The sequence below is a fragment of the Scyliorhinus torazame genome, chromosome 2, assembly GCF_047496885.1.
Source record: "Scyliorhinus torazame isolate Kashiwa2021f chromosome 2, sScyTor2.1, whole genome shotgun sequence".
NCBI classification, from domain to species: domain Eukaryota; kingdom Metazoa; phylum Chordata; class Chondrichthyes; order Carcharhiniformes; family Scyliorhinidae; genus Scyliorhinus; species Scyliorhinus torazame.
Window position 1 is genome coordinate 23,543,166 of NC_092708.1, and position 13,179 is coordinate 23,556,344.

At 50.9% G+C, this 13,179-nt stretch overlaps 1 protein-coding gene across 1 annotated transcript in view; it reads left to right on the forward strand.

Moving 5' to 3' along the window:
- The window catches only part of LOC140386825 (protein Wnt-6-like), a 182,936-nt gene that overhangs the window by 5,180 nt on the left and 164,577 nt on the right, over positions 1 to 13,179 (forward strand). The window lies entirely within an intron of this gene.

The following is a 13,179-nucleotide window of genomic DNA, read 5'->3' on the forward strand; positions in this document are numbered from 1 at the left end:
CAGCAATGGAAATCCGAAAAATAGACGCATTGGAACACATTGCGCGAGCCATGATAGTGAGAGGAATGATTGGCCTATTTTTAATCTGCAGCAAAACCAGGGGGTCAAAGTGGTTGGAGGAAAATGTTTCCATGGAGGCAGAGGACATCGTCTGTTGGGAGGGAGAGATGGTCATCTCCATCTGCGCCCCAAAATCCTCCACCCACTCTGCCCCAGGGAGAGGTGACAGTCTCCAGTCAACCTGTTTGAAGATATAGAACATACAGAGCAGAAGGAGGCCATTCGGCCCATCGAGTCTGCACCGACCCACTTAAGCCCTCACTTCCACCCTATCCCCGTAACCCAATAACCCCTCCTAACATTTTTTGGTCACGAAGGGCAATTTATCGTGGCTAATCCACCTAACCTGCACATCTGTGGACTGTGGGAGGAAACCGGAGCACCCGGAGGAAACCCACGCAGACACGGGGAGAACGTGCAGACTCCGCACGGACAGTGACCCAGCGGGGATTCGAACCTGGGACCCTGATGCTGTGAAGCCGCAGTGCTAATCACTTGTGCTACCGTGCTGCCCAACAAGATGTGGAAAGTGCTTTGTTCATTCACTCTGCTGAACATTCGCAAGGCTCCTCGCCAACCTTCCCTCTGCCCCTTCCGTGTTAATTGTACACTGGGTGTTACAGCCAAACATGTCCGCATTCTCATTCTCACGGCAACCTGTTCAGCGGAGGATTATGGCACAGACGGTGTGTGAGCTTGTAGTCCAGGTGAATTTCCACTGGGCACAGGGTCAAGCCCCCTGACCCCCGACCCTTTATGAGCTGCTGAAAGGAATTAATTGAAAATCCCAATAACTAATATTTTTGCATCAAGGGAAGGAAGGACTTCAACTGACTAAGACAGACGTAATGGTGTGTGGGTTACGTTTTAGGTGAAAACGCCCCTAGTCGCCACATTCCAGCACCTGTTCGGGTACACAGAGGGAGAATTCAGAATGTCCAATTCACCTAACAAGCACGTCTTTCGGGACCTGTGGGAGAAAACCGGAGCACCCAGAGGAATCCCACGCAGACATGGGGAGAACGTGCAGACTCCGCACAGCCAGTGGCCCAAGCCGGGAATCGAACCCGGGACCTTAGCGCTGTGAAGCAACAGTGCTAACCACTGCTGCCCAGTTGGCTAAATGGATTAACGGCAGCATTTGAAGGAAGATGGTGGTGTAGTGGTCATATCACCGGCCTAGTAATAAGAACATAAGAACTAGGAGCAGGAGTCGGCCATCTGGCCCCTCGAGCCTGCTCCGCCATTCAATGAGATCATGGCTGATCTTTTGTGGACTCAGCTCCACATTCCCGCCCGAACACCATGACCCTTAATCCCTTTATTCTTCAAAAAACTATCTATCTTTATCTTAAAAACATTTAATGAAGGAGCCTCAACTGCTTCACTGGGCAAGGAATTCCACAGGCTCGAGCAATGGGATCAAATCCCACCAATGCCGTGCCTGGGATTTAAACTCAATTGCAGATTAAATCCTGTTTTTACGGAAAAGACTACTTTCCTTAAAACCGGCATTCCGTCGTAAGATATACTGAAATAATCAGAGAACAGTGATACAGTCAGACACAAAGATGGGTTTATTTTGCAGCGTAGGATCACACACAAAAACAAAGAGGAATCAACGATTAAATAAACTAATTTCAACGACGGAGCGTTTCAGCTTCATCGACGGAAAAAATAAACCAAAATAACACACACTTTAATGAAATGAAAATGAAAATCGCTTATTCTCACAAGTAGGCTTCAAATGAAGTTACTGTGAAAAGCCCCTAGTCGCCACATTCCGGCGCCTGTTCGGGGAGGCTGGTACGGGAATTGAACCGTGCTGCTGGCCTGCCTTGGTCTGCTTTCAAAGCCAGCGATTTAGCCCAGTGTGCTAAACCAGCCCCTTTAATTCCAATGAACCGGCATTTCTGGTAAATTGGTATTTTGTAAAAATGGGATTTACCTGTAATAAATCTGGAATCATAAAGCTCGTCTCAGTATTAATGACCACAGCAACTGTCGATTGTTGTACAAACCTGTCTGTGGTGCCCGAAATATGCTTCAGGGAAGGAAATCTGTCATCTTTACCCGGCCTGGCCTACATGTGACTCCAGCCCCACAGCAATGATGGATGACTCTGAACTGTTCCTCTGAAACGCCCTAACGACCTCTTCAAGGGAAATTAGTTATGGGCAACAAAGCCTGGCCCTGCCATCAACTCGCTCATCCCATGAACGAATAAAGAAAGGAACAGCACGGGTTCAAGTCTCGTCCTGGCTGAGACGGACTATTGGGATCTGTCTCCCCGCCTGTCCCGGTGACGCATCTCGAGCCATGTAACCAGTCGTGGGTCTGTAATAGAGAGAGATGCCAATGGGTCCCCCATGAACTCTGGCTAATCACCTACCTATCAGAGGATCACAGGAATACACAGTGTACACGAGGCCCCGTCGGCCCATCGTGTCTGCACCGGCACATGAAAAACACCTGAACTACCTTCCCAATCCCGTTTGCCAGCTCTTGGTCCATAGTTTTGACACATGGCTGTTTATGGGATCTCGCTGTGTTTCCTACACTACAAGAGTGGCCACACTTCAAAAGTACTTAACTGGCTATCAAGCTGCTTGGGACATCCTGAGGCAGCGAAAGACGATATTCCTTCTTCATGGTACTTTGGACAATTGGTCATTCATGAGGGGTGTTGGTGAACATTGGCAAGTTATTAGATGGTGATGGGGATCTTTTCCAATTAAGGTTGCTTCACCCTCAACACAATTGAAGTACTTTTAATAATCATAAAGACTGGTTTAGAAGTGAGCCACGTGTGTTGTCTGGGGAGGGGAGGGCTTGGGGGGATATGGTCAGAAAATGAGAAAGATAGAGACTTGCTTGGCCAGATCGTCAGATCCCTTGGAGGTAGCAAGGAACAGGCTGCTGCGCACATTTGTGCAATACTTATCTTCCGCGATCATTGTCAAAACATATTTGGTGGGCAGAATTTTGCTGCCCCTCCCGCCAATGGGATTTTCCCGTTCCGCCGAAGTCAGTGAACCTTTGAACAGCTCGCCCCGCTTTCCGCTTTCCACCCCCCCCCCCCCCCGCCCCCCCGCCCCCGCTGAGACAGGGCCGTACGGTTCATCCCCCCTGCTGGTGAACGGTGCCTTTCGATGTTATGCTGCTGATAGGGTTGGCTGCTATGGGGTGAGAGGGAGGGGGGGGGGGGGGGGGGGGGGGGGGGGGGTGGAGGAGAGGGCCAGTTGGGCCGAACGGCCTGTAGGGCGGCACGGTAGCACAGTGGTTAGCACTGTTGCTTCACAGCGCCAGGGACCCGGGTTCGATTCCCGGCTTCTATCTGTGCGGAGTCTGCACGTTCTCCCCGTGTCTGCGTGGGTTTCCTCCGGGTGCTCCGGTTTCCTCCCACAAGTCCTGAAAGACATGCTGTTAGGTAATCTGGACATTCTGAATTCTCCCTCTGTGTGTACCTGAACAGGCTCCGGAGTGTGGCGACCAGGGGCTTTTCACAGTAACGTCATTGCAGTGTTAATGTAAGCCTCCTTGTGACAATAAAGATTATAAAAGCAAGCCTTTCCTGGCTGGAAGTTTTTTGTAACTCCCCGTATCTCAGGGCCCTATGGCTTGTTGTTTTAAGTATTGTTTCAATTTGTTTGCACGAAGCAAAGGTAACCGTAGCCCATCTGACTTCATTTTGGATTAGGAAGGTGTTAAAAACCCTGGAGGAGCAGGGTAGCACAGTTAGCTGAGCGCTGGACTGAGAAACAGCAGGTGCTGGTTTCCTGGCCGAGTTCAAACAGATTTTTATCCAGCTGACATGAGTAAAATGAGGATGTGTGGAGAGAACAGGTCTGTTCAGTGACTGGACAAATTGCAGGGGCCATTCCTGCCAGCTGTATGTCGAAATGTTTCGTGTAGCCTCACATTTCCTGCTGGTGATGACACAATAGCGTTTCTGACAAAGTTATGGACAACAGTGCGGTTTATTTGGAAACTTTACCAGATGTGTCTGCACATCGCAGACGTCACGGTTCGCCTCGAGTGCCCCCAAATCACCAGCGAACCATCTTCAAACAAGTGCGTGGAAATGAAATGCAAGAAAGCCCGTTAATTCATGCAGATTTCTTTCTCACGTTGAGTTTCGAGGGACAAGGCGAGGGGAGTGAGTCCAGGGAAGCTTCCACGGAGGCAGTCATTAGCTTCACGATGGGCGCGGGGAGTGACCAAACACCAACAACTTGCATTGACATGACGTCCTAAACAGTGGTAAAACGCCCTGAGGCACTTGACAAGAGCCAAGACACTATTAGTTCGATGACCGGAAGCTTGGTCACAGGGCCAGGTTTTAAGGGGGGAGGAGATGTCGAGATGTGAAGAGGTTTAGGAGGGAATTTGAACGGCACTGTGACACAGTGGTCAGCACTGCTGCCTCACAGCTCCAGGGTCCCAGGTTCAATTCCGGTCTGTGCGGAGTCTGCACGTTCTCCCCGTGTGTGCGTGGGTTTCCTCCGGGTGCTCCGGTTTCCTCCCACAGTCCAAAGACGCGCAGGTTAGGTGGAATGGCCATGATAAATTGCCCTTAGTGTCCAAAAGGTTAGGTAGGGTTACAGGGATAGGGTGGAGGCATGGGTGCTCTTTCCAAGGGCCAGTGCAGACTCGATGGGCCGAATGGCCTCCTTCTGCACTGTATGTTCTATGTAATCAGAATCTGTAGGTTCGATGCCCCACTCCAGCGACGTGAGCACAAACCTAGGATGAAGCTCCACTGAGGGTGACCTGAACTGTTGGCAGAACCATCTTTCAAATGAGGCTTTAAGTCACGGCCGCCCTGCAACCTCCCATCGCCAATATCCGTTGTGACAAGTGGATGACAAAGATCCTCGGCCACTTTTCAGAGCAGAAGGTTCTGTTTCGCATCCTGACCATCACCTGTCCCTCAGCCAACATCACCAACATGGATTCCCTGCTCATTATTTCATTTCTGTTTGTGGGAGCTTGCTGTGCATAAATTGCCTGCCGTGATTGCTACATTACAAAAGCACTTCCTCAAATGTTGCCTGCCCTGTGCTGAGGGATGGCTGAGATCATAAAAGGCCACGTGTGCAGAGATCATAGAATTTACAGTGCAGAAGGAGGCCATTCGGCCCATCGAGTCTGCACCGGCTCTTGGAAAGAGCATCCTACCCAAGGTTAACACCTCCACCCTATCCCCATAACCCAGTAAGCCCACCCAACACTAAGGGCAATTTTGGACACTAAGGGCAATTTATCATGGCCAATCCACCTAACCTGCACATCTTTGACTGTGGGAGGAAACCGGAGCACCCGGAGGAAACAGCTCCAGGGTCCCAGGTTCGATTCCGGCTTGGGTCACTGTCTGTGCGGAGTCTGCACATCCTCCCCGTGTGTGCGTGGGTTTCCTCCGGGTGCTCCGGTTTCCTCCCACAGTCCAAAGATGTGCAGGTTAGGTGGATTGGCCATGATAAATTGCCCTTAGTGTCCAAAATTGCCCTTAGTGTTGGGTGGGGCGACTGGGTTATGGGGATAGGGTGGAGGTGTTGACCTTGGGTAGGGTGCTCTTTACAAGAGCCGGTGCAGACTCGATGGGCCGAATGGCCTCCTTCTGCACTGTAAATTCTATGATAATCTATGATAATCTATGAAACCCACGCACACACGGGGAGGATGTGCAGACTCCGCACAGACAGTGACCCAAGCCGGAATCGAACCTGGGACCCTGGAGCTGTGAAGCAATTGTGCTATCCACAATGCTACCGTGCTGCCCTAAAGAGGCAGCTTGACAGTCACCGCAGTCTACGTTTGGATTAATAGCCCCCCACACCCCCACCCCAAACCTCGGGTTCTGATGTCTGAAACCAACCCCACGGTCACACACTCTGCTCCCCCTCCCCTCACACTCACTCTCTCTACTCCCCCTCCCCTCACACTCACTCTCTCTACTCCCCCTCCCCTCACACTCACTCTCTCTACTCCCCCTCCCCTCACACTCACTCTCTCTACTCCCCCTCCCCTCACACTCACTCTCTCTACTCCCCCTCCCCTCACACTCACTCTCTCTACTCCCCCTCCCCTCACACTCACTCTCTCTACTCCCCCTCCCCTCACACTCACTCTCTCTACTCCCCCTTCACACTCACTCTCTCTACTCCCCCTCCCCTCACACTCACTCTCTCTACTCCCCCTCCCCTCACACACACTCTCTCTACTCCCCCTCCCCTCACACTCACTCTCTCTACTCCCCCTCCCCTCACACTCACTCTCTCTACTCCCCCTCCCCTCACACTCACTCTCTCTACTCCCCCCTCACACTCACTCTCTCTACTCCCCCCTCACACTCACTCTCTCTACTCCCCCTCCCCTCACACTCACTCTCTCTACTCCCCCTCCCCTCACACTCACTCTCTCTACTCCCCCTCCCCTCACACTCACTCTCTCTACTCCCCCTCCCCTCACACTCACTCTCTCTACTCCCCCTCCCCTCACACTCACTCTCTCTACTCCCCCTCCCCTCACACTCACTCTCTCTACTCCCCCTCCCCTCACACACACTCTCTCTACTCCCCCTCCCCTCACACTCACTCTCTCTACTCCCCCTCCCCTCACACTCACTCTCTCTACTCCCCCTCCCCTCACACTCACTCTCTCTACTCCCCCTCCCCTCACACACACTCTCTCTACTCCCCCTCCCCTCACACTCACTCTCTCTACTCCCCCTCCCCTCACACTCACTCTCTCTACTCCCCCTCCCCTCACACTCACTCTCTCTACTCCCCCTCCCCTCACACTCACTCTCTCTACTCCCCCTCCGCTCACGCTCACTCTCTCTACTCCATCTCCGCTCACACTCACTCTCTCTACTCCCCCTCCCCTCACACTCACTCTCTCTACTCCCCCTCCCCTCACACTCACTCTCTCTACTCCCCCTCCGCTCACACTCACTCTCTCTACTCCCCCCGACCTCACACTCACTCTCTCTACTCCCCCTCCCCTCACACTCACTCTCTCTACTCCCCCTCCCCTCACACTCACTCTCTCTACTCCCCCTCCCCTCACACTCACTCTCTCTACTCCCCCTCCCCTCACACTCACTCTCTCTACTCCCCCCGACCTCACACTCACTCTCTCTACTCCCCCTCCCCTCACACTCACTCTGTCTACTCCCCCTCCCCTCACACTCACTCTCTCTACTCCCCCTCCCCTCACACTCACTCTCTCTACTCCCCCTCCCCTCACACTCACTCTCTCTACTCCCCCCGACCTCACACTCACTCTCTCTACTCCCCCTCCCCTCACACTCACTCTCTCTACTCCCCCTCCCCTCACACACACTCTCTACTCCCCCTCCCCTCACGCACACCCTCTCTCTACTCCCCCTCCCCTCACACTCACTCTCTCTACTCCCCCTCCCCTCACACACAATCTCACTACCCTCCAACCCTCACGTGCCCTCATGTACAAGAAATGGCCGAGGTACTGCATCATTATTCACTGAAGAACGGGGGCGCGATTCTCCGAAATGGAGTTAGAGTCTTCGCGCCGTCGTGAACGCCGTCGCGTTTCATGATGACGCGAAACGGGCACGGGGTCAACTGATTCTGGCCCGGTTCACGCCGCTCCAGCCTCCCTTCCCGGCGCCAAAAGGGCACTGCGCCAACCCCGCATGCGCAGTTGGGACGTCTTCAGGAAACCCACGCAGACACGGTGAAAACGTGCCGACTCCACACAGACAGTGACCCAAGCCGGGAATCGAACCTGGGACTCTGGCGCTGTGAAGCAACAGTGCTAACCATTGTGCTTCCGTGCAGATTTTAAAAGATATTAAGGTAGAAATGTCTCCTGGGTCGGAAGGGATCGATCCCAGAATACTGAGGGAAGCAAGGGAGGAAATTGCTGGGGCCTTGACTGACATCTTTGTATCCTCATTGGCTACAGGTGAGACCCCAGAGGACTGGAGAATAGCTAATGTGGTACCGCTGTTTAAGAAAGGTAGCCGGGATAACCCTGGAAAGTCTAGGCCGGTGAGCCTCACGTCGGTAGTAGGTGAATTATTGGAGAGAATTCTCAGGGACTGGATTGATACCCATTTGGAAACAAATGGACTCATTAACGATAGACGGCAAGGTTTTGTGAAGGGGAGGTCGTGCCTCACTAACTTGTTTTTTGAGGAGGTCACAAAGATGATTGATGAGGGGAGGGCGGTGGATGTTGTTTACATGGACTTCAGTAAAGCCTTTGACAAGGTGCCTCATTGCAGACTGGTACAAAAGGTGAAGTCACACGGGATCAGAGATGAGGTGGTAAGATGGATACAGAACTGGCTCGGTCACAGAAGGCAGAGGGTGACAGTAGAAGGGTGTTTTTCTGAATGGAAGGTTGTGACTAGTGGCGTTCCACAGGTATCGGTGCTGGGGCCTCTGTTGTCTGTAGTGTACATAAATGATTTGGAGGAAAATGTAGCCGGTCTGATTAGTAAGTTCACAGATGACACCAAGATTGGTGGAGTGGCAGATAGTGCTGAGGATTGTCAGAGAATACAGCAGGACATAGATAGGTTGGAGACTTGGGCAGAGAAATGGCAAATGGAGTTTAATTTGGACAAATGTGAGGTGATGCATTTTGGTAGGTCTAATCTAGAGGGGAAATGTACCATAAATGGCAAAACTCTTTGGAATATAGAAAGTCAGAGAGATCTGGGCGTGCGGGTCCACAGATCTTTGAAGGTGGCAACACAAGTGGACAAGGTAGTCAAGAAAGCATACGGAATGCTTGCCTTCATTGGATGGGGCATGGAGTATAAAAACTGCCAAGTCATGTTACCGTTGTACAGAACCTTGGTAAGGCCGCACTTGGAATATTGCGCACAATTCTTGTTGCCACACTACCAGAAGAATGTGGAGGCTTTGGAGAGGGGGCAGAGGAGGTTTACCAGGATGTTGCCTAGTCTGGAGGGTGTCAGCTATGCGGAGAGGCTGAATAGACTCGGACTGTTTTCATTAGAAAGACGGAGGCTGAGGGGTGACCTGATAAAGGTCTACAAGATTATGAGGGGCATGGATAGAGTGGATGGGCAGGCACTCTTTCCCAGGGTGGAGGCATAGGGGGCATAGGTTTAAGGTCCACGGGAAAATGTTTCGAGGAGATGTGTGAGGCAGGTCTTTACGCAGAGGGTAGTGAGTGCTTGGAACACGTTGCCAGGGGAGGTTGTGGAAGCAGATACATTAACGGCATTCAAAAGGCATCTTGACAAACACATGGATAGGATGGGTATAGAGGGATACGGCACAAGGAAGTGCTGAGGGTTTTGGCAAAGGGTGGTATCATGACCGGTACGGGCTTGGAGGGCCGAAGGGCCTGTTCCTGTGCTGTATTGTTCTTTTTCTTTGTACCCGGTACTCATCGCACACACTCTCTCTATCTGTAGTGGGCAGCACGGTAGCACAGTGGTTAGCACTGTGGCCTCACAGCACCAGGGTCTCAGGTTCGACTCCCCGCTGGGTCACTGTCTGTGCGGAGTCTGCACGTTCTCCCCGTGTCTGCGTGGGTTTCCTCCGGGTGCTCCGGTTTCCTCCCACAGTCCAAAGACGTGCAGGCGAGGTAGATTGGCCGTGCTAAATTGCCCTTAGTGACCAAAAAGATTAGGATGAGTTATTGGGTTACGGGGAGAGGGTGGAAGTGAGGGCTTAAGTGGGTTGGTGCAGACTCGATAGGCCGAATGGCCTCCTTCTGCACTGTGTGTTCTATGTTTTATGTTCTATCTCCTACCCCTCACACACACTCTCTCTATTTCCTACCCCTCACACACACCCTCTCTACTACCTACTCTGACATACACTCTGCCCCCCACCCCACGTACACACTCTCTTTACCACCCACCCCTCATGTACTCTACCAGACACCCCTCGTACACACTCACTCTGCCTCCCCACCCCTCCCAAGGACTCTCTCTTCCTTTCCACCCTTTGCACGCTATCTCTATCCCCATGCCTCGCATAAACTCTCTCTTCCTCCCCACACCTCGCGCACCTACCCTATTCCTCCCCACCCCTCACACTCTCTCTCCCCCCACCCCTCACACACTCTCTCCACCCCAACCCCTCGCACACTCTCTACCTCCCAACCCCTCGCACATACGGTCTCTTCCCTCCATTTCTTGCACACACTCGATCTTCCTCTCCACCCCTTGTTCACATTCCCGCTTGCTCTCTAGTCCTGGCGCACACTTTTTCTACCCCCATCCCTCACATACATTCTCTCTTCCCCTCCACCCCCTCACACTCATTCTCCCCTCCTCCTCCCCCATGCTCCATCACCAGCACCAATGGTGTAGTGGGAATGTTTGAGGTGCACGAGGTAATATTTTGTTACGTTGTTTTCCTATGAATAAATTATTTGTACTACCAAATATCAGTAAATTTTATTTCACTTCCATGAATCATTAGGATTTAGCATAGCCAAAAATTCATTATGCAGCAGTTTAATTATGTAATTCATGCCCATTAAAACATGAATTATGGAACTTTACCAACAAGAAAGGGAGCAAAACTGGATAGAGTTAGGATACAGATCGGCCTTAATGGTAGAACAAGCTCACTGGGCTGAATGACCTATTCTTGTTTCTTTGTTTCTATCTGATATTAATGAATACCGCTTGGCACATGTGTGTAAACATTCATGCATCAAGCTCTTTCTTCAGTCAATTCAAACTTGTCCATATCTCAGATAAGTACTAGTCAGCTAAATTCATGGCTTGCATACGATCTCCCCGATTTTCGACAGCATTCAAGGTTAAATGCTGTCAGGTCCAGCAACCTTCCTCGCCTCAAACAAAGCTAAGGCCATTTATGCATTCACATTCAAGGAGTCAATACCTAAAGCATTTATACCTACCGCTGTAAAATCTTCAATCGTGACCATGAATACAAAAACATATACACAAACGTTTCAGTCATATCTTACTCGCCAATCCTAACCACCATGCTAAATCTTTCAAAGGACCGAAGTGACTTTTATGGCAACTACTTCACCCGATGCCGGTGTTATGTAGTTACATTGTGTACTTGTGTTGCCCTATTATGTATCTCCTTTTCTTTTCATGTACTTAATGATCTGTTGAGCTGCTCACAGAAAAATACTTTTCACTGTACCTCGGTACACGTGACAATAAACAAAATCCAATCCACTGCATAACTTATAAAGTTTTACCACGGGAATGCCATCTGATCAGTTGATGTTTTCCAGATCATTTTTGGCATTCAGTTGTGGCTTTAGATCACTTCAAATATGCCTATACATGCCAAAATTTTAAACTTTGTGAAATAAGTTATCTTTGAGGCTACCCTCTGACTATTTATGCAAATAACCTTATTTGTTTTCTCTATAACTTATTCCCATCAAGCAGCACATGATGAAATCCATTTTAGAGACCTTTCTTTATCCCTGATAATGGAACCCATTCTGACAGCAGGTATCAATCAGGTTGTCTGCAGCAATAATTTTCTCAACCAAATGAAATATCATGGGCAGCAGGGTAGCACAGTGGTTAGCACTGTTGCTTCACAGCACCAGGGTCCTGGGTTCGATTCACGGCTTGGGTCACTGTCTGCGCGGAGTCTGCACGTTCTCCCCGTGCCTGCGTGGGTTTCCGCCGGGCGCTCCGGGTTCCTCCCACAAGTCCCCGAAAGACGTGCTTGTTCAGTGAATTGGACATTCTGAATTCTCCCTCTGTGTACCCGAACAGGCGCCGGAGTGTGGCGACTAGGGGATTTTCACAGCAACTTCATTGCAGTGTTAATGTAAGCCTACTTGTGACACCACTGAAGATTGTTATTATTACAGCCTAAATCCTCATCAGTTACCAGTGTTTCAGAATATACTTCGATAATATTAGGTATTGTGGTTATGGTTCAAATGGGATAAATGAAGGGAGGGATAAATAAAACTCCAGGCTTCCATATAGACCTTTACATTCCTATGGAATTTGGCTCAACATGACCTCAGTCTTGATCCTTATAAAACATTTATTAGTTTGGGAGCCTAAAGAGGTGGTGAGATTCCAGAATAGAGGGCCTTGCCTTGATTCGCTCCTGTCTTCAATAACACAAAGAAAGAAAGGACATTAATCAAAAAACAGCATGCATTGTTCCTTCTGAAGGGGATGCAAGCTTAAAGAGGGCTGACTTGGCCTTGACTCACTGCTAGGGTGAGGGGTTTAGTGACAGAAGGCGCTTCTCTCTCCCGGTGAGCTGGTGGTACACTCCTGTACGTAGGGAGGACGGGGGTGAAAGAGGGGGGGGGGGGGGTGTAGGGTTGAAGGGGCCTCTGCCCAGGGACACTTCCAATTCCTGCCCTGCTGTGCCGCCAACAGCTGGTGCACAACTACAGCTCCTGTCGGGCACCACGGTTGGTCCCCCCCCCCTCCTGAGGGTCACCACACCTCAGGTTAGGGGCAAGTTTTAGAAGCGGGGCCTTCATCGATATCCTCAGCCGCTACGGGAATTGAACCCGCGCTGTTGCCGTCGCTCCGCATCACAAACCGGCCGTCCAGCCAACTGAGCTAACCGCCCCCCAAAAGGCACATGGGTAATGTAGTTCCGGCTGGTGATTGCGTCAGGAAAGAGAAACTGCCTCCTCCGTGATTGGCTCTCCAGAATGATTGACATGTAAACTCTGGAAGGGATTTGAAAGTAGTTCGGTCCCTGATTAGTTGTGAGAGACTTGCTCATCACTTTGGGGGCCCCCTGCCATTTGGGGGCCCTATGCCTGGGCACGATGTGTTTCATCGTAAATCCACCCCTCCCTGTATGCTTGCAGCCACATTCACTGTGTGTCTGGCAGCAAAGTGGAATGCACATTTGGAAAGGAACATAGCATTGAATGAAATTAGAGAGGTCAGGTGAAGGGGCTATGGATGGATGCATAGAGGCTGGTTTAGCACAGTGGGCTAAACAGCTGACTTGTAATGCAGAACAAGGCCAGCAGCGTGGGTTCAATTCCTGTACTGGCCTCCCCGAACAGATGCCGGAATGTGGCGACTAGGGGCTTTTCACAGTAGCTTCAATGAAGCCTATTTGTGACAATAAGCGATTATTATTATTATTATTA